Source organism: Pelodiscus sinensis, unplaced genomic scaffold (genome assembly GCF_049634645.1).
Source record: "Pelodiscus sinensis isolate JC-2024 unplaced genomic scaffold, ASM4963464v1 ctg35, whole genome shotgun sequence".
Lineage (NCBI taxonomy): Eukaryota > Metazoa > Chordata > Testudines > Trionychidae > Pelodiscus > Pelodiscus sinensis.
The window spans coordinates 8,044,770-8,063,666 of NW_027465908.1; the positions used below are offsets into that span (position 1 = coordinate 8,044,770).

Sequence of the window (18,897 nt, forward strand, 5' to 3'; positions counted from 1 at the left end):
TTGATCTGGATGGTGTTTTGCCCTGCGATGAGGGTAGGGGACTGGAATTCATCTCTGAAGGTCCCTTCAACTTTTAGTGCTCTGCGATTAGAGTCTCAGTTCTGATTGGCTGAGCAGGGGCCAGTCATAGGGAGGAGACTCAGGACTCTGTTGTTCTCCTTCAGTCCCAGCAAATGAGCCAGAACCAATCAGCTGCTCAGGAAATTGTTTTGCTTCTTGCCAGTGGCTGTCTCTGAGCAGCTCCTGAGTCTCTCTGTGTCCTGGTGCTTCTGAGCCATCCCTAGGCTGGGCTGTGGGGCTGTAGCTCCTTTGAGACACTTTATTCTGATCTGTCAGGGTGTGAAACTCCAGACTAAGGGAGAGTTTCAGAGTCAGGGCATAGGGGTCCTGTTCCCAGCACTTCCCCAGACTGGCTGTGTGAGGTCAGACAAGGCCCTTTGCCTTTTTCAGCCTTTGTCCCTCCCTCTTTGTCCCTCCTTCTGTCCCCCTCCTGCCTGCCCCATGGTGGGGGAAGCTGTGTGAGGGTGTTGCTAGCAGCAGTGAGTACTGGGAGGTGTTCAGGGTTGCCAGGTGTTCAGTTTTGAACCAGATAGTGCAGCATTTGAGCTTTCTGTTCAGGAAACAAACTGAGAAAATAGAAATAGAAATGACCGGTATTTTCTAAATAATAACAATAATGTCGATTGTGGTGTTATGTCAAGTGTGTCTGGTATTTTTGTAGAAACCATCTGGCAACCTACACAGAGCCCAGGTGACAGGACACCACCTTCACTCACATTTTCCTATGTAGAATAGTGATAGAAATGTAGCCGTGTTAGTCTGGGGTAGCTGAAGCAAAATGCAGGACAATGTAGCACTTTAAAGACTAACAAGATGGTTTATTAGATGATGAGCTTTCATGGGCCAGACCCACTTCCTCAGATCAAATAGTGGAAGAAAATAGTCACAACCATATATACCAAAGGATACAATTAAAAAAATGAACACATATGTTAATTGTCCTTTTCATATGTGTTCATTTTTTTTAATTGTATCCTTTGGTATATATGGTTGTGACTATTTTCTTCCACTATTTGATCTGTGGAAGTGGGTCTGGCCCACGAAAGCTCATCATCTAATAAACCATCTTGTTAGTCTTTAAAGTGCTACATTGTCCTGCATTTTGCTTCAGATTTTCCTATGTGTTTCTGGGACACAGGAGAGGCCTCCCCTGGCCACCCATGGAACTGCTGGTTCAGGAAAAGGCTGATTGGGGAGGAGTGTTGGGAAGAAGGAAACCACAAGTGAGAAGCACCTGATGCCCACAGACCCTCACTCTCCATGGCTGCAGGAGCTGCAGAGGTTGCACCCTCAGGCTCTCTGAGCACAGACACTCCCAGAGAAGCACAAGGGCACATGGTGCTGGCTCTCCTGTCAATGCAATTGCAGTCAGAGCCCTGCCTTGCCAGTGCCAGTCATGGCAGCCTCTGCACCCGCCCCAGGCTTGTGGTTTCCTTCTTCCCAACACTCCTCCCCAATCAGCCTTTTCCTGAACCAGCAGTTCCATGGGTGGCCAGGGGAGGCCTCTTCTGTGTCCCAGAAGCTGCCAGGCTCTGACTCTTGCCCCCTTTGTGCCCCCCTCTAAATTCTCTTTTAAATTGGTCTTTATGGTCCTGCTCAGGGTGTTTTTCTCCTCAGCAGCGCACAAGAGAGAAGCTGTTGCCACTGGCCCTGCAAGGCAAGATGAGTTTTGCCTGCCCCCCTCAGCCTGACTCCTTACTTGGCCCCATTCCTGCCTCCCTTCCTGGGCTGACCCAGTGGCCGAAAGGGGCTGCGGCCGACAGGGAAGAAGCTGGGAGGCAAGGTGCTGGCAGCAAGAGATTCCGGCTGCCTGTTTGCCCTGGGTCTCAGTGCGTCATACCGGCCACCAGCCACCTTGATCAAACCTCAAAGCATCTGGATGAGCCAGCCCACATCACAGTGGCCCTGTCAGAGAAGAGTCATTGGCAGCTGCAGAGACAGCCCTTCAGCTGCTGGACGTGCCTTTCTGAAAGGGCTATTTGGAACCTATGTTTTGGTTGGCTGGCTAGCTCAGTTGGTTAGTGCATGGTACTAGCAAGGTCATGGGTTCAATTCTTGTGCTGGCCACAGATATATTTGCTGGGGTGACTGTTCTACCCCTGCCCCTCTAATTTAGCTGCCTGCTATGCACAGGGAAGCAGAAACAGGCAAAAGGCTGAGAGCTTTTCAGGAAACAGTCCAGAAAATTGGTAGGAGGAGGCTCCAGACTGAGTGGCTGAAAGGCCTTTGACCTGGCCGGCTTTCCCCAATAGCAGGGAAAACTCTTCTCTTCCCTCTATTGTAGGGCCACTCATGGGCCTGCTGGCTCAGCTGTTTAGAGCTTGATGCTAATAATGCCCATGTCACGGGTACAAGCCCCATGCAGACCCTACAACAGCTGAATTAGTTTTGTTTGAGCTGCTCCCCACGAAAAGCGGTGAGAGGGAGCCCTTGGCTGTGGGACCCACTTGTGCCTGTGGTTCAGGGTTAAATAAGATCTCCCCCAGGAGGTTGCCTGTTCCCTTCCCACCTTGCATTGGCTGGGAATCAAATCAAGCCAGGGGCAGCAAACGCCAGGCACTGTCATGGTCTGGGCCAGAGATACAGACCGTCTTGGAGCTGTGGTCCGAGGAGGAGTCTCTGCAGGCCCTGCAGTCCATGAGGAGGAATGTGGACATTTATGGCAGAATGGCCAATTGTCTAGCAAAGAAAGGCCACCTCCCTGAGCATCCTAGAGCCAAGGTCAAGGAATTACAGCAGAGGTATGTGAGGGAGGAACCACATTACTGTGCATGCTCTTGGAGAGGATAAAGAGCTGTGAGAGGAAGCCCACAGCTGCAGGACCCATTTGTGCCTGTTGTTTCAGGCTTCAAGTAAAACCCCAGCAAGGAGTTTTGATGCTCTCTCTTTACATTGCAATGGCTGGGAATCGAACTCAGGTCAACTGCTTGGAAGGCAGCTATGCGCACCACTATGCCACCAATGCCTACCTGTAAAGGTGCTGGGAAAATTAGTGAGGGAAGCCCATGTCTGCCATGAGGCTGGCCAGAGGCGAGAGGGTGCCTGTGTGGTTTGGGTAAAGCAGAACTTCTTGGTCATTTGGCAGAGACCAGAAGTGGTGACGCTGGGGTAGTGGCTGCCCTGCGCTCTCCGTGGCATGAGGAGCTGGGTGGGAGAGGAGTCCCAGAGGTTGTTGGGTGGGAGAGTAGAGTTTATCAGACTTTGGGCTAAGCTCTAGAGCAGCCAAGGGAGAGGTGGGGAAGTGACTTCTGGATACTCTGTGTGGCTCAGGGATGTGGACCAAAAGCTGTTCTCGTGTTTGTTGCTGTAAAGTGTTGTTTCTGGGTCCTTTGCCTAAGATCGAGCACGTCTGCCTTCTGGAGAGCCATGTCACAGGCACAAGCCCCAGAGACCCCTCCAGGGACACATCACAGGCAGGGCCGGACCGAGCCATTCCGGTGCCCCGGGCTGACAGTTCAATTGCGCCCCGGGTTGGGGGAGGGCGCATGCATGTAGCTGGTGGTGGCAGGATGCACGTGCCTGGACCAGCCCGGCTACCGCTGCTGGTGGGCAGCCTTAGGGCACCTGGGGCAGGCTGAGCTTGGCCATGCAGGGCCCCGCAGCCATGGGGGGAGGGCGCTGCTGGCCGGCGCTGCAGGGGTTCACGTGGCCCCCCGCCCCGGGCAGCCGCTGCAGGGTGGCTGCTGGGAGCTTCTGCAGCCCACAATCCAAGAGCCAGGCACGCGGCGCCTGATGGCAGCTATAAAGGGCGGCTGCCCGGCTAGCCCAGGCCTTAATCCAGCCCTGGTCACAGGACCAAGCAAGGGGCAGAAACACTGGGCACTGTCAGTGTCTGGGCCAGAGATAAAGACCCTCTTGGAGCTGTGATCCAAGGGGGAGTCTCTGCAGGCCCGGCAGTCCAGGGGGAGGAATGTGGACATTTGTGAACATATGAACATCAGAACGGCCGTACTGGGTCAGACCAAAGGTCCATCTAGCCCAGTGTCCTGTCTGCCGACAGTGGCCAGCACCAGGTGCCCCGGAGGGGGTGGACTGAAGACAATGATCAAGCGATTTGTCTCCTGCCATCCGTCTCCAGCCTCTGACAAACACAGGCCAGGGACACCATTTTATCCCCTGGCTACTAGCCTTTTATGGACCTAACCTCCATGAAATTATCTAACATATGGCCCAATGGCTGATGGCCTTGCAGAGAAAGGCCACCTCCCCCTTCCTGCATCCTAGACCAAGTCAGACCCAAGGTCAACGAATTGCGGGAGGGGTATGTGAGGGCCTGTGAGGGCAGGTCCCGCTCTGGGGAAGCACCGCAGCACTGTGCATACTGTGAGGAACTGGACCGAATCCCGGGGTGTGGGGAGCCCCTGTCTCCAGGGATAGTTGTGGAGTCTGGGATGGAGACACCTGGGCAGCAGCGGCGGCAGCTTCAGGATGACAACGCTGATGACCTGCAGCTCCAGGGGATGCAGGAGGACTCCCAAACGGCTTCAGGCAGCGGGGAGGGAACATCAGGTGAGTGCTGGGAGGTTGCAACACCCAGGACATGTCGACACTTGCAGTCTCCTTCAGGAGAGGGATGCAAATGGAGACATTAGAAATTGTAAATGAAATTGGGATTTAAATATCCCGTGTAACATTTGCATAATTACGTCCGGGCGCTATTTCGAAATACTTTATTTTGAAATAAAAGACATTGTTTAGATGCAGTTATTTGGGGAGAAAACCCTTCTTCCGAAATAACCCTTAAACACTCCCCTCTGGTCTGGACCTAACAGCAGTGTCAGCGTTTGCTAGTCGGGGCTCTGGACAGCACCTGCAAGGAGGGAGATGGCAACTGCGGGACGCCCTGGCCAACTGTCCCAATGTCTCCCAGCAGAAAAGAAAACAAAAGAGGCCAATGCAAACAGCCCCCTGGCAGCGAGGGAGTCAGCACATCGGTGGGTGGGGCAGGAAGCTGGGGGCAGAGCTGGGCTCTAACTCACTGGGTGACCTTGGCCCATTCAGTGAACCTCTCCCTGCCCCCATGGCCCTGTCTGTACAGCAGGGACAGCAACACTCACAGCCCCACAGGAGGGGGCTGGTTTGATGCTTCATCCCACGGCCCATCAAGGAGCCCCCAAGCTCCCTCTGTGCTCTGGGAGCCAGGTTTGCTGTGTGAATTCTGTGGGGCAGGTGACGTCAGGCCTGGGCACTAGGATTATTTACCATTTCCATGGCCCTAGGGCACTCTTGCACTTACAGCTGTGATGGCCGAGTGGTTAAGGCGTTGGATTAGAAATCCAATAGGGTTTCCCTGTGCAAGTTCAAATCCTGCCCACAGCGAGGGCTGAGTTTTGGCCACACCCCAACCAAGGCCACAAGCTACATAAGGCCTGAGACACTCTCCCTGCCCCCAGTCAAACACTTTCTGCACCTTTCCGAGAGAGACAGGGCCATGGTGCCTCATTATGGATCTCTGAGCTCTAGGGAAACTCTCAGCTCCTGCAGCCTCTGCCCCTTGCCGAGGGCCCCATGGCTCAGCCCTACCACCGAAGGCTGCCCTGCTCTAGAGTGGGATAGGAGTTGATCCAAAGGACCAAAGGTCCATCCATAAAATGTTGGGGATATGATGTGGGTCACTCCTCCTCAGGCACACAGCCCCCGCCTCCCCCCCCCCCCCCCGTCCTGCTATCCCACTGTTGGGAGCAAAGGTCTAGAGAAGTACGGGGCGGGGGGGGGGGGGGGCCTTGTTCCCTGCTCTTGCTCTGCCTCTTCCCCCAAGGCCTTGGCCAAAGAATTGGTAACAAGAATATTTGTGCAAGTTTATGCATGTTTCTGTGGGGTAGTGGTTACCATGTTTGCTTAAGATGTATCTTCTCCAGAGCCCTTAGATTGAGACCTGAGTCCAGGCAGTGCCCAGTGGATCCCAGCAAGGGTGGAGGGAAGGGCTGGTACTTGGGGTGGGGCCGGTGGGGCCGGGGGCTGTTCTGAAAGGCTGCAGGCGCCGTTAGACCCTTTTGTCCTTCCCTGTCTCACCCCAGCGCTGAGCAACACTCAGTGTCGGTCTGAGCATCCGTCCTGCTCTGGGACGTGTCTCTGTGGCAGGAACCTGCCCAGGCGGCTCTCGGCTCTCGCAGTGAGGCCCCTCCCTGGCAGCACCGAGCAGTGAGAGCTGAGTGAAGGGGAGGCAGGACCAGGTGAAGGGGAGGCAGGACCAGGGGGAGAAGGCTCCATGACTGTGTCAGAGGGAGGCTCTGCCCTGGCCAGTGGGGAATCGTTGCCTCTCTGAGGGGCCCAGGCCTGGTGGGATTTGAGAGCAGCCTCAACCTTCAACTTCCTGAAGGGAGGTTCCAAAGAGGATGGAGAGGATGGAGAGAGGCTGTTCTCAGTAGTGACGGATGCAGAACAAGGAGCAATGGGCTCAACTTGTGGTGGGAGAGGTCCAGGTTGGATGGGATGGGTTCCCTAGGGAAGTAGTGGAGTCTCCACCCCTAGAGGTGTTTAAGTCTCCCTTTGACAAGGCCCTGGCAGGGTTGATTTAGTTGGGATCTGTCCTGCCTGGATCAGGGGACTGGACCTGATGACCTTCTAAGGTCTCTTCTAGCTCTATGTCTCCCCAGGTTACTAAGTGGGGGCTGGAGCCAGTTCTGTGTTGTCTCCTTCTACAACTAAAGCCAACTGCTGGGCTAGTGCTGTGTGTGCCACAGAGCTTCCTCCAGTGCTGCCCACATGGGAGAGGGGAGGGGCAGTTTGAGTGACCCAGCTCTGCCCCTTCTGAAAATGGCAAGTGCTGTCTTAGCAGTGCCAGGGAGGTGGGAAGGAGCCTCATGTAACCTCTTGGGTCACAGCTGCTGTCACATAGGTGAGAACAGAGACTAGGCAGCTGTCACATGAAACTGCAGGCTGATTTCCCTGACTGGGAATTGAACCCAGGCCACAACAGTGAGAGTGCTGGATCCTAACCACTAGACCACCAGAGACACACAAAACATGCCTTTTTGCTCACCTACACTAGCCTTTCACAGGCCATTTTCTGTCCACTTCAGGATGGGGTGGCAGGTCCATTCTCCCTTGCCCAGAGGTGACAAGAACAGAAACCAAACAGAACATCAAAGCAGCCAGACTGGGTCATGCCAGTTGTCTAGCTAGCCCGGGATCCTGTCTCACAACAGCAGCCAATTTCATTGTCCTGAGGGAATCCTCAGGACAGACAGTTATTAAGTGATCCCTCCCATCACCCATTCCCAGCTTCTGAGTCCAGGCTTTTTCCAAAAGACTTTTGCGCAAAAGGGCCAGTGTAAACAGCAGAGATTTCTTTTCTGCAAAAATGCCCTGATCGAGAAAATGATGATCGGGGCTTTTTTGCAGAAAAGCGCATCTAGTGCTTTTGCAGAAAAGTGTCCTGCCAATCTAGACGCTCTTTTCTGAAAATGCTTTTAACGGAAAACTTTTCCGTTAAAAGCATTGCTGGAAAAACATGGCAGTCTAGGGGTGTGTCTAGACTACCTAGTTTTGTTGACAAAAGAGGACTTTTGTCGACAAAACTATACCAGCGTCTACACTATCGCTGAGTTCTGTCGACATAACGTCGACAGAACTCATCAGTTTTGTCGACGCTGGTAAACCTCATTTTACGAGGCATAACACCTTCTGTCGACAGAACTCTGTCGACAGAAGGTGTTATTGCCTGTAACATTGCGTCCAGACTACGGGGTTCTGTCGACAAAGCAGCTTGCTTTGTCGACAGAACTCAATGTGTCTGGACGCTCTTTGTCGACAAAACGCGGTAGTCTAGATGTAGCCATGGTGTAAGAGGCAGCACTCAGACTCTGAATCATGTGATCCGAGTTCAAATCTCTGTGGGACTTGCTGGGGTTGGGCTGGTTGCTGCAAAACCCTCCAACTTTATGACCTTTGGGCTCCTTATCTGCAGGCTCCCCAGAGAGAGAGTTCTGTGCCTCCTGCTGGATGTCTGATGCCCCCTGGAGCTCAGTCTGATGCTATAGTCAGCCTGGCTGAGATGGGCTGGGTCCTAAAACTTAACCTGCCTGGAGCTTGCTGCTTACCCTTGTGGTCTCTTTTGTGGTCCCCAGGAGCTGCCAGGCTCTGACTCTTGCCCCCCTGGCGCTAGCAGGTGCCCCCCCCCCAAACAATCTTTTAAATTGGTCTTTCTGGTCCCTCTCAGGGTGTTTTTCTCCTCGGCAGCAGCGCACAAGAGAGAAGCTGTTGCCAGTGGCCCTGCAAGAGAAGATGAGCTTTGCCTGCCCCCCTCAGCCTGACTCGTTACTTGGCCCCATTCCTGCCTCTCTTCCCAGTGGCCGAAAGGGGCTGCGGCTGCTGCCGACAGGGAAGAAGCTGGGAGGCAAGGTGCTGGCAGCAAGAGATTCCGGCTGCCTCTTTGCCCTGGCTCTGCCGGCCGCAAGCCACCTTGACCAAACCTCAAAGCATCTGGACTAGTGAGCCCACGTCACAGTGAGTTGCTAGTGGCCCTGTCAGAGAAGAGGCGCCTTTCTGAAAGGGCCATTTGTGAGCTCAGCTCCTGAAGGCCAGCTAGCTCAGTTGGTTAGAGCGTGGTGCTAATAACGCCAAGGGCATGGGTTCAAACCCCATGTTGGCCACATGGTTGTTGACCGCAGTGACTACTCTTTCTCTGCGCCCCCCCCCCCCCCCCCCACCCAGACACACACACTTTAGCTTTGCAGGACTGAGGCCAGAGAACTGGTAGGAGGAGGATCCAGTCTGCAAAGACCCAGTGGCTAAAAGGGTCTGGCCAGCTTTCCCCTAATGGCAGGGAAAACTCTTCTCTTCCCTCCATTGTCCCCAGTGGGGTGACCTGATCCCAAATTCCTGCTGCTGCAGTGGCTGGCCCATGGCTCCTCCAGCCCAAGCCACAGAGGGAGGCTCCATATGTCCAGGTGATGGGACCATGTGCCCAGCACACAGCGCTGCTGCCAACCACCTGGTCACCTGCTTCAGTGGCCCAGCAGCCCCTCCTCCAAAACCTGCTCCTGCTCAAGGCCCCCCTGAACCCACCCAGGCTCCTGCTCCTCTGACTTCTGCACTAGCCAGCCCACATCTCAGTGAGTCGCCCGTGGCCCCATCAGAGACGAGCTCGTGGCAGCGGCAGAGACGTCCCTGCACTGCCTGTGGGGTCTTTCCCAAAGGGCCCCTCGTGGGCTGCTGGCTCAGCTGTTTAGAGCTTGATGCTGATAACACCCAGGTCGTGGGTGCAAGCCCCATGCTGGCCACAGGGGTGTCTGGTTTGGTGACTTGCCTTTGTGTAGCTGCCTGCTATGGACAGGGAAGGAGAAAGAAGCCCTGGGAGGTGAAGCAGCGGGAGGGAAGCGAGGAGCAGAGTGTCAGCTGCCAGCCGAGAGTCACAGGTGCCCTCTGCCCCCTGGGACCGCCCCTCCCTGAGCCGCCAGCCCCCTGTCTCTCACGTGCACCCCTTGGGGAGTCCATTCCCTGCCCAGGCTGCTGGGTCCCCAACCACTTCAGCTGCCAGGTCAGCCCGGGAGCTAAGGCAGGAATGGGGGGAGGAGCAAGTCAAACTGCAGGTGGCAGAAAACACCAGTCTCGCCTTCCTGGGCCGGGCACGACGGCATCATGTTAGTGACACGGCTGCCAGACATCCCGGACAGTTAATAACCAGCTAGAGGGGTTTATTGGTAGCTCAGTGTGGGGAGCCTAAGATGAAATATTTTTCAATCCCAGGCTTTGCCATGTCTCTCGGTGCAGCAGGGCCCTCTCGGGTCTCCTTGCTGTGCTAGTGCCCTGTGACATCCCCTCGTCTATCTTAGCCACAGCCCAGCACTGGAAACTCCCGTCCATCTGATTAACCCCCTTCACTTCCAACCCTCCCTCAGAGTCCTTGCTTTCTTGGCTAAAGTCCCCTCCCTTGTGTGTGTGGCTGGCAGTGGTTACTAGATGGATCCATTTACATGTAGCTTCACTGAAACCCCCCTTGTTGGCCTGCGCCTAGGTCAGTCCATGTCACTGGCTCAGGGATTTCTCCCCCCAGCGCGCTGCAGAGAAAGCCCTTGTGTGTTAAAGGGCCACAGGGAGCCCAGAAACCAAGTTAAAAATGAACCAAAAGGAAACATTTTTGCACCCAGTGGCACTCCTCGCCAGAGGATGTTGTGAAGGTGAAATCTACAAGAAGGTCCAAAACAGAACTGGAATATTTAATGCAGGAAAGGTCAATCAATGGCATTTAACCAGGATGGACAGGGCAGGTGTCCCTAGCTGGTGTATACCAGAAGCTGGAAATGGGCAACAGGAGGGATCACTTGACAATTGTCTGTTCTGAGGATTCCCTCGGGACAATGGAATTGGCTGCTGTTGTGAGACAGGATCCTGGGCTAGTTGGACAACTGGCATGGCCCAGTCTGTCTGCTTTGATGTTCTGTTTGGTTTCTGTTCTTGTCGCCTCTGGGCAAGGGAGAATGGACCTGACACCCCCATCCTGAAGTGGACAGAAAATGGCCTGTGAAAGGCTGGTGTAGGTGAGCAAAAAGGCAAATTTCATGTGTCCCTGATGGTCTAGTGGTTAGGATCCAGCACTCTCACTGCTGTGACCTGGGTTCAATTCCCAGTCAGGGAAACCAGCCTGCAGTTTCATGTGACAACTGTCTAGTTTCTTTTCTCACCTATGTGACAGCAGCTGTGACCCAAGAGGTTACATCAGGCTGCTTCCCCCCTCTCCCTCACTGCTAAGACAACACTTGCCCATTTTCAGAAGAGGCAGATCTGGGTGACTCAAACTGCCCCTCCCCTCTCCCATGTGGGCAGCGCTGCAGGAAGCTCTGTGGCACACACAGCACTAGCCCAGCGCACAGGCCAGTCGGCACAAGATCCATTGGTTCAGTTTGGTTGTTGAAGGAGACAACCCAGAACTGGCTCCAGCCCCCACTCAGTAACCTGGGGAAATGACCCACCAGGCCTGGGCCCCTCGGAGAGGCAACGATTCCCCACTGGCCAGGGCAGAGCCTCCCTCTGACACAGTCATGGAGCCTTCTCCCCCTGGTCCTGCCTCCCCCTTCACTCAGCTCTCACTGCTCGGTGCTGCCAGGGAGGGGCCTCACTGCTCGTCAGTGTTCCTGTTCCAGGAGCAGGGTGCGTTTTGTCTTGTGCACCAATATTGAGGTCGTGTGTCTCTGTTCGGGGGTGAGCCCCCGCGGCACCTGCCAGTTACTAACAAATATCTTAGCTACACGTTATGGGAGAAAGACACTAACCCAAGGGATAATTAACACTGGGCTGCGGCTAGTCTCTGCCTCCCGCAGGGCCACTAGGGAACAGATGGGGGACAAGGCATGAGGCAGATCCAAGGGGCTGGCTAAATCCAGTGTGAGAAGCACATGAAAAAGACCCAGCAGCAGGTGAGAGAACAGCATGAAAACATCAGGATCAGGACCAGAGCAGTTCGGCTATGTCTACATTGGCAAGATTTTGCGCAAAATCTTGCCGCCTGTCTACACTGGCCACGAGTATTTGCGCAAGAACAGTGAGTTTGTAACGTACAATATCAGTGGTTCTTGCGCAAACACTCTGACGCGCCCACTCACGGATAAGCCCTCTTGTCAAGTATTCTTGCGCAAGAGGGCCAGTGTAGACAGCAACGTTAATTTCTTGCGCAACAAAGCCCAATGGCTAAAATGGCCATCGAACCATCGGAGCTTTCTTAAACAAGAGAGCATCTACATTGGCACGAATGCTTTTGCGCAAAAGCACATGCCAGTGTAGGTGCTCTCCTGTACAAATGCTTTAATGCAAAAACTCTTGCGTTAAAAGTGTTTGTACAAAGTCATACCAGTATAGATGTAGCCTACAAGTAAATCCACAAATTAAACAAAAACCAAGACAAAACAATAAAGTGAAATCCCCATTGCTCTCTACTGCAAAACTAATTTTGAACTTTTTGACAGTAGCTAACCACTCAGCCTGTGCTCTCTTCCTCCAGCTTCCCAACAGGAAAGAAAGAACAATCAACAGCAGACAGCAATTACATTAAAGCAACACCATCTCCTTGCTTCATGCTCAGAAGAGAACACTGTCACTCATCGTGATGGATAGCAAAACCAACCAGTTTCAGCTGCATTTCTCTAGTTACCAACTACAGAAATGATCTCTGAAAATACAGTCTTATTAACACCCACTTCCCTACACACCCACACTTGTGTGCATTCACTTTCTGCTCATGAGGAATGTTTTCTCACAACACTTAGAAAACTAAAAAACAGAAATAATCTCAGCAAATCCCATTCAAACACACTCCACCAGGTTTAGAAATCTGCATATTAGAATATGCTCCATGTCCCTGATTACAGAAACACGCCTCCTGATTAGCATGTGGAGCACCTGGCAGCCAATCAAAATCTCCTGGGCTACGTCTACCCTGGCACCCTTTTCCGGAAAAGGGATGCAGATGAGCCAAGTCAGAATTGCAAATGCAGCGGGGATTTAAATTTTCCCCGCTGCATTTGCATGAACATGGCTGCTGTTTTTTTCTGGCTCGGGGCTTTGCCGGAAAAAAGCGCCAGTCTAGACGGGATCTTTCGGAAAATAAAGCCTTTTCCAGAAGATCCCTTATTCCTCTTAAAATCTGGAAAATTTAAATTCCCGCTGCATTTGCAATTCTGACTTGGCTCATCTGCATCCCTTTTCCGGAAAAGGGTGCCAGAGTAGACACAGCCCTGCTGTTTCTTCCTGAAACTGCAGTTCCTGGGGCTCCTCTAAGTCAGTGGTAACAAACGGCCAGTCCGCAGACCAGCAAGAGGCCAAGAACCCCTGCCTGCTGGGCAGAGGTGGAAAGTACTAAAGTAGAAATACTTGATTACACTACTCAAGACTTTTTTGGGGTATTTGTACTTTACTCAAGTAATTTATTTTGGTCACACTTTGATTTTTATTCAAATTATTTTATTTTTTTTAGACAATATTGTACTTTTTACTCCACTCCCATTTCCAGAGGCGCTGGGTTACTCACGACTCTCATCATTCTGATTTGCTAAAGCCCAGCTGCATGTGCAAGCACCAGGCATCCAAAAAACAGCCAATCCACAAGCACAATGCCCCTGCCAAGGAAGAAGCCTTTTAATAGCTTCCCCAACACCTTGTCATTCAAACCCAGTATCCCTGCAGGCCCTGCCAGCCTGAGACCTGAGCGAGCAGGGCGGCTGCCCAGGGCTCCGTGCTGAGGGGGTGATATGAGCAGTCTCATGTGACCTTACCTAGGGCCAGGCAGCTAAACAGGAGGGAACCCAGCAGCCGGAGTCAGGGGGGACAGAGGCACTTACTTGTGCCGGGTGAATCCTCTGCTCTGGTGGGAGCAGCAGCAGGGTGGGTGGGTGCCGGGTGCAGGGGCTCCCCATTCCCCCTGGGACAGAGGCCCCTGTGGAAGCCCTGTGGGGGGAGGTGGGGCAGGCTGTGCTGGAAGAGGCTGGGGGTGGGTGGCTGAGGGGGGTGGGGATTGAAGAAGCATCTGTGTGGGCACTTGGGCAGCCAGCTCGTCAGTGAGCAGCAGAGCACACGGGCCCGTCACCCCACAGCCGAGCCCCCCAGCTGCTCTCCCAGGGCTGTGGCCGACCAGGCTGCACTGCTGCCAGCCCGGGCTCAGCTCTGCCAGCGACCTGCCCAGCCGCCTCCCTGCCAGGGGCTGCAGACGTGTCTGCTGGAGTAGAGGGGAGGGACGTGTCTGCCCAGCCAATGTGAGGGGTGCGCCTTTGGGACAGAGAATTTCTGTCCCTTCTCTTCATTTCTTGTTTGGCCTCAGCGGCCTAATGGACAAGGCGCTGGCTTCTGGAGCCAGGGGTTGTGGGTTCAAGTCCCACCTGGAGTATGGAACTATGACCTTCAGAGGGTTGATTGGGAAGCCCATGGGAACTGGGTGATGGTTCCCCAAGAAGTAGCACATCCCATAGGACAGCAACTGTCTAGTCCCACGGGCTCCAGAAGTGACTCAGATGGAGAGAGGGGGCTGGAACAGAGCAGGGTCTGTTGGGTGACAAGGTGACAAGGCAGAGCCTGAGGAGGGGCAGTTCTGGCAGAGGCTCAGTGGGAGCAAGGGGGGAGCTACTTTAGCGAGGCCCCTTTCCAAAGTCCTTGAGCACGGGGCTGGTATTGGGGGGAGGAGGCTGGGCTAGGAAGGGGCTGTTCTCCCTGCTCTTGCTCTTCCAACATAGGCAAAGCAGCCTGCTCCAGGCACCTTCCATAGCTCAGCTGGCAGAGCAGAGGCCTGTAGCCGGTGCTCGGCAAGTGTCCTTAGGTTGCTGATTCAACTGATTCAACTCCAGCTCAAAGGACCAGGTGGCTGCCTTGGGTCTGTCCCTTTGGGGCCTGGTGCTACAATTGACAAAACGGTTTTGGGTACTGACTGCCAATCAAGTGTCTTGGGCTGCACAGGCCTTGAGTCATGGCAAGAGCTGGAGGGGAACGGTGAGCGGCGGCTGCACTTTGGAATGGGAACATGTTCTCTGGAACCATAAAGTAGAACAGTTTGAGGGATGCTTTCAAGGAGGGCACCATGGCTTAGTTGGCTAAAGCAGCTGCCTTGTAAATAGAAGATCCTGGGTTCAACTCCCAGTGGTGCCTTGTGTTGAGGCCAATGTGTGTCTTCTTTCCACCATATCCCAACACATATCTGGAGTAGGTTTTACTGTTTGCTGGTGTCCTAACAGTGGAAGGAGGATGGCAGCAAAGAGCAGGCGCAGTGTGTATTGGTGCAGGTGCCCTCTGGGTTTGATTTAGAGAGTCTTATCTAGACTTGCTAAATCAAACTCTGGGAGATGGATTGCAGCAGAACTCTCCACCTGAGTGAAGACATGGCCTAATGGTGCAATTAGTTAGATACTGACCACAGCCAGTCTGAGCCATTCTAGTACCCAGGGCATGTGGCACTGCCCCCGGGCTCACGGTGCATGTGCGGCTCCACCCTGGGTGCACAGTGCATATACAGCCCCTCCCGCTCCATGCGTGGAGCTTGTGGTAGCAGGATGCTCTTGTGCTGCCCAGCCTGGCCCTGCCACCACCGCTGGCGTGCAACCCTGGGTCCCCTGGGGCAGGCCATGCAAAGCCCCACAGCTGCATGGGGAAGGGCCCTGCTGACAGGTGCTGTGGAGGTTAATGCAGCCCCAGGGAACTGCTGCAGCCTGCCAGGAGCCAGGGCCTGATGGCAGCTGCCCCACTAGCTCAACCCTTAACCCAGTCCTGATGCCAACAGTCACAGCCCCACTGCTGGTAACTCACAGAGGCCCTTGCTGCCCCAGGAAGAGGTGTGGGCAAAACACAGACCTCGCTGTGAGCAGGATTTGAACCTGCGCAGGGAAACCCTATTGGATTTCAAGTCCAACACCTTAACCACTCGGCCATCACAGCTCTGGGAAAAAAAGGATTCAGGGAAACTGGTAAATAATTCCAGTGCACAGCCCTAATATCACCTGCCACAGAGTTCACACAGCAAACCATTGCAACAGCTGTGCAGAGGAGTCCCAGCCGTTCTGCTCTTAGGCTGCCTTGGAGGTGAGTTCTGCTTCAAGGTCTTCCCTCCTCCTTCTTGGTCTTCCTTTCCCTTTTCCTTCCTCTTCTCTTCTCCCCTTTTCCTTCTTCTTGCTGGTCTCCTTCTTGGATCCCAGTTTATAAAGAGAAATTCAAGTACCGCTTAGTTCTACCTTAACCAATTATTTTAGTATAATTTCACTATCCAGTCGGCTAAGATCGAGCGCTTCCAGCCTCTTGGAGAGCCATGTCACAGGCACAAGCCCCCAGAGACCCCTCTGGCCCTTCCAGGGATACATCGCAGGAGCAAGCAAGTGGCAGCAAGTGCTGGGCACTCTCATGGTAGGGGCCAGAGATAAAGCTGTGGTCCAAGGAGGAGTCTCTGCAGGCCCTGCAGTCCAGGCGGAGGAATGCAGATATCTATGGCTGAATGGTTGACGGCCTTGCAAAGAAAAGTCACCTCCCCCCACCCCAGACCAAGTCAGAGCCAAGGTCAAGGAATTGCGGCAGGGGTATGTGAGGACCTGTGAGCGCAGTTCCCGCACTGGGGAAGCATCGCAGCACTGTGCATACTGTGAGGAATTGGACCAAGTCCTGGGGGTTGGGGAACCCTGTCTCCAGGGACAGTTGTGGAGTCTGGGATGGAGACACCTGGGCAGCAGTGGCCGCAGCTTCAGGATGACATCCCAGATGACCAGCAGCTCCAGGATGAGGAGAAGGAGGATTCCAGGAACGTGGTGACCCTCACCCTGGAACCGGTCCCCCAGATGGAGGAGGCCTCCCAAATGTCCTCGGGCACCGGGGAGGGAACATCAGGTGAGTGTTGTGAGGTTGCAACACACACAGGGCAGGCGGGAGCACAGGGGATGATGCGCTATTGTGACGTGTCGTGCTGATTGTAGGTGGGGGGACACCACACATGTGTGACCCCATAGAGGGCCGTCCTCCCCCCGCCATGTGTGCAAGGCACCACCTGCTCCTGCAGACAGTGCTGCCAGCGGCTAATTTCCTAACACTGGATGCAAACAAGCAAGTGTAATGGGGGTGTAGCTCAGTGGTAAAGTGTTTGACTATAGGCGAAAGGGTCCCTGTTTCCACTCCAAGTGCCCCCTGAAAGGTTGATCAACTTCTTTGAAACCTTTGCATCTCCAGTTGCATCTCACTCTGCATTTCTGATGTTCAGACATTACTACAAACCTCTGGGCTGTGTCTACGCTGGGTCACTTATTCTGGAAAAGCAGCCGCTTTTCCAGAATAACTTGCCAGCTGTCTACATTGGCCGCTTGCTTTTCCAGAAAAGCAATGACGATCTACTGTAAAATTGTCAGTGTTTTTCCAGAAAAACTATGCTGCTCCTGTTCGGGCAAAAGTCGTTTTCCAGAAAAACTGTTCTGGGAAAGGGCCAGTGTAGACAGCCCAGTAGTCTTTTCCGCAAAAAAGCCCCGATCGCAAAAATGACGATCGGGGCTCTTTTCCGGAAAAGCGCGTCTACATTGGCCACGGACGCTGTTCCGGAAAAAGTGCTTTTCTGGAAAAGCATCCTGCCAATGTAGACGCGCTTTTTCCGGAAATACTTATAACGGAAAACTGTTCCATTTTAAACATTTCTGGAAAAGGGTGCCAGTGTAGACGTAGCCCTAATGTGTTCCTGTGTCAATGCGCATAAACCAGGCAAACCCATCTCAATTGAAACAAGTTAAAATCTGCTGTGTCTGGTTTCTATTCCCATCAATTCAGCAAGGGTGTGATCTGAAAGTCCTTGGTCTACCTGGGCTATGCTGTGCAGAAGAACAAGAATCACACCCAGTGGGGGAGGAATGGCCACTAACTTTCAATCTTCCGGAGTTTGATTTAGCAAGTCCAACTAAGACTCACGAAATCAAATTCAGAGGGTACCCCACCAGCTTCCAGTACTTCTGCTCTTTGCTCCCTTTGGGTTCCTGAAGTAGGGACATAGCCAGGCTCAACTGACAGAGGCCAACTCTACCTACTTAGGGTATGTTTACACTTGCACCCTCTTTCCAAGAAGGGATGCAAATGTAAAGATTGAAAACTGTAAATGAAGCCACCAGGGACACATACAATGGGCCTGCAGAAAAATGAACCAGCTGAGCACTTTGCAGAGAACAGGCCAGAGCCCTGCTTGGAGAGGCTCCATCATGTATATTTTGTGCCAGGCCAGACTGCTGGGAGGAGGCTCTGGCCATGGACTTTCCTCCCCTCTCTGTTACCTCCTACACCTGGGGCTGAAAGGGACGTGGGCTGCAGGCTGGTCCTGCCCAGCTGCCTTTCCCAGTGGGAGCAGAAAATGCTCATGGAAGGGCTCACACATTGTCCCCAATGCATTCACCTGGGGGGCCTGAATTCTTGCTGCTCCTGGGTTCACCCAAATGCCCCTTCTGGGGGGCAGGCTCCCCAGCTCACACCCCCCCGTCACACAAAGCTTGCAAATGGGGTTGATTTTCCTCCATCTCCCCTTGCTTGCTGCTGCGCTAAAAGAAATCCTGAAACCAGCCCCGTCTCCTGTCACTGGAGAGATGGCCCTGTGCTGGGATATGAGAGAGTATCCCAGTGATGCTCGTTGCAGCCCAGGAGAAGAAGGGGGCTCTGGGTGGAAGGAACCCAAGTAAAACAGGTCCCAATGGGCATGAACTGGGCACCAGCTTGGTCCAGTTGAGTGAGGGGAGGTTGGTCCCATGGTGTCAAGGGCAGCGCTCAGGACTCTGCTGCTGCTGGCAGGGAAGAAGCTGGGAGGCAAGGTGCTGGCAGCAAGAGATTCTGGCTGCCTCTTTGCCCTGGGTCTGCCGGCCACCAGCCACCTTGACCAACCCTCAAACCAACTGGACTAGCCAGCCCACGTCACAGTGAGTCGCTAGTGGCCCTGTCAGAGAAGAGCCATTGGCAGCTGCAGAGACGTCCCTGCTGCTGCCTGAGGCGCCTTTCTTGAAAGGGCCACTGGTGAGCTGCACTGTCGTAGGCCGGCTAGCTCAGTTGGTTAGAGCGTGGTGCTAATAACACCAAGGTCATGGGTTCAAGCCCTATGCTGGCCACAGGGGTGTTTGGTTTGGTGACTTCCCTTCCTTTAGTTGCCTGCTATGGACAGGGAAGCAGAAACAAGCAAAAGGCTGAGAGCTTTGCAGGAAGCAGGGCAGAGATCTGGTAGGGGGAGGCTCCACCCTGCACAGCCCCAGTGGCTAAAAGGGCCTGGGCCTGGCTTCCTGTCCCCAAAAGCAGGGGAACTGATGCCCAATTCCTGCTGCTGCAGTGGCTACCTCAAGGCACCAGCTGGGGGGCAGGGTCTGGAGCCCAAGCCACACAGGGAGACTCAATATGACCGGGAGGCCTGGAGCGTGTGAGCCCTGCACA

The 18,897-nt window shown here is 54.0% G+C and overlaps 9 non-coding genes across 9 annotated transcripts; 6 read left to right on the plus strand and 3 right to left on the minus strand.

Moving 5' to 3' along the window:
• The first annotated feature begins 5,297 nt into the window (after window positions 1–5,297).
• TRNAS-AGA (transfer RNA serine (anticodon AGA)) lies at window positions 5,298–5,379 on the plus strand. Its single transcript has one exon. It is a non-coding gene; the product is annotated as a tRNA-Ser (tRNA).
• Window positions 5,380–6,944: 1,565 nt separating this feature from the next.
• On the minus strand, window positions 6,945–7,016 carry TRNAE-CUC (transfer RNA glutamic acid (anticodon CUC)). The gene has a single exon. It is a non-coding gene; the product is annotated as a tRNA-Glu (tRNA).
• Window positions 7,017–8,580: 1,564 nt separating this feature from the next.
• TRNAI-AAU (transfer RNA isoleucine (anticodon AAU)) lies at window positions 8,581–8,654 on the plus strand. The gene has a single exon. It is a non-coding gene; the product is annotated as a tRNA-Ile (tRNA).
• A 1,913-nt stretch (window positions 8,655–10,567) lies between these two features.
• On the plus strand, window positions 10,568–10,639 carry TRNAE-CUC (transfer RNA glutamic acid (anticodon CUC)). The gene has a single exon. It is a non-coding gene; the product is annotated as a tRNA-Glu (tRNA).
• A 1,330-nt stretch (window positions 10,640–11,969) lies between these two features.
• LOC142824516 (small nucleolar RNA U3) lies at window positions 11,970–12,182 on the minus strand. Its single transcript, XR_012899375.1, has one exon. It is a non-coding gene; the product is annotated as a small nucleolar RNA U3 (small nucleolar RNA).
• A 1,621-nt stretch (window positions 12,183–13,803) lies between these two features.
• TRNAQ-CUG (transfer RNA glutamine (anticodon CUG)) lies at window positions 13,804–13,876 on the plus strand. Its single transcript has one exon. It is a non-coding gene; the product is annotated as a tRNA-Gln (tRNA).
• Window positions 13,877–14,554: 678 nt separating this feature from the next.
• On the plus strand, window positions 14,555–14,628 carry TRNAT-UGU (transfer RNA threonine (anticodon UGU)). Its single transcript has one exon. It is a non-coding gene; the product is annotated as a tRNA-Thr (tRNA).
• A 701-nt stretch (window positions 14,629–15,329) lies between these two features.
• Window positions 15,330–15,411, minus strand: TRNAS-UGA (transfer RNA serine (anticodon UGA)). Its single transcript has one exon. It is a non-coding gene; the product is annotated as a tRNA-Ser (tRNA).
• A 3,096-nt stretch (window positions 15,412–18,507) lies between these two features.
• On the plus strand, window positions 18,508–18,581 carry TRNAI-AAU (transfer RNA isoleucine (anticodon AAU)). The gene has a single exon. It is a non-coding gene; the product is annotated as a tRNA-Ile (tRNA).
• The last annotated feature ends 316 nt before the right edge of the window (window positions 18,582–18,897 follow it).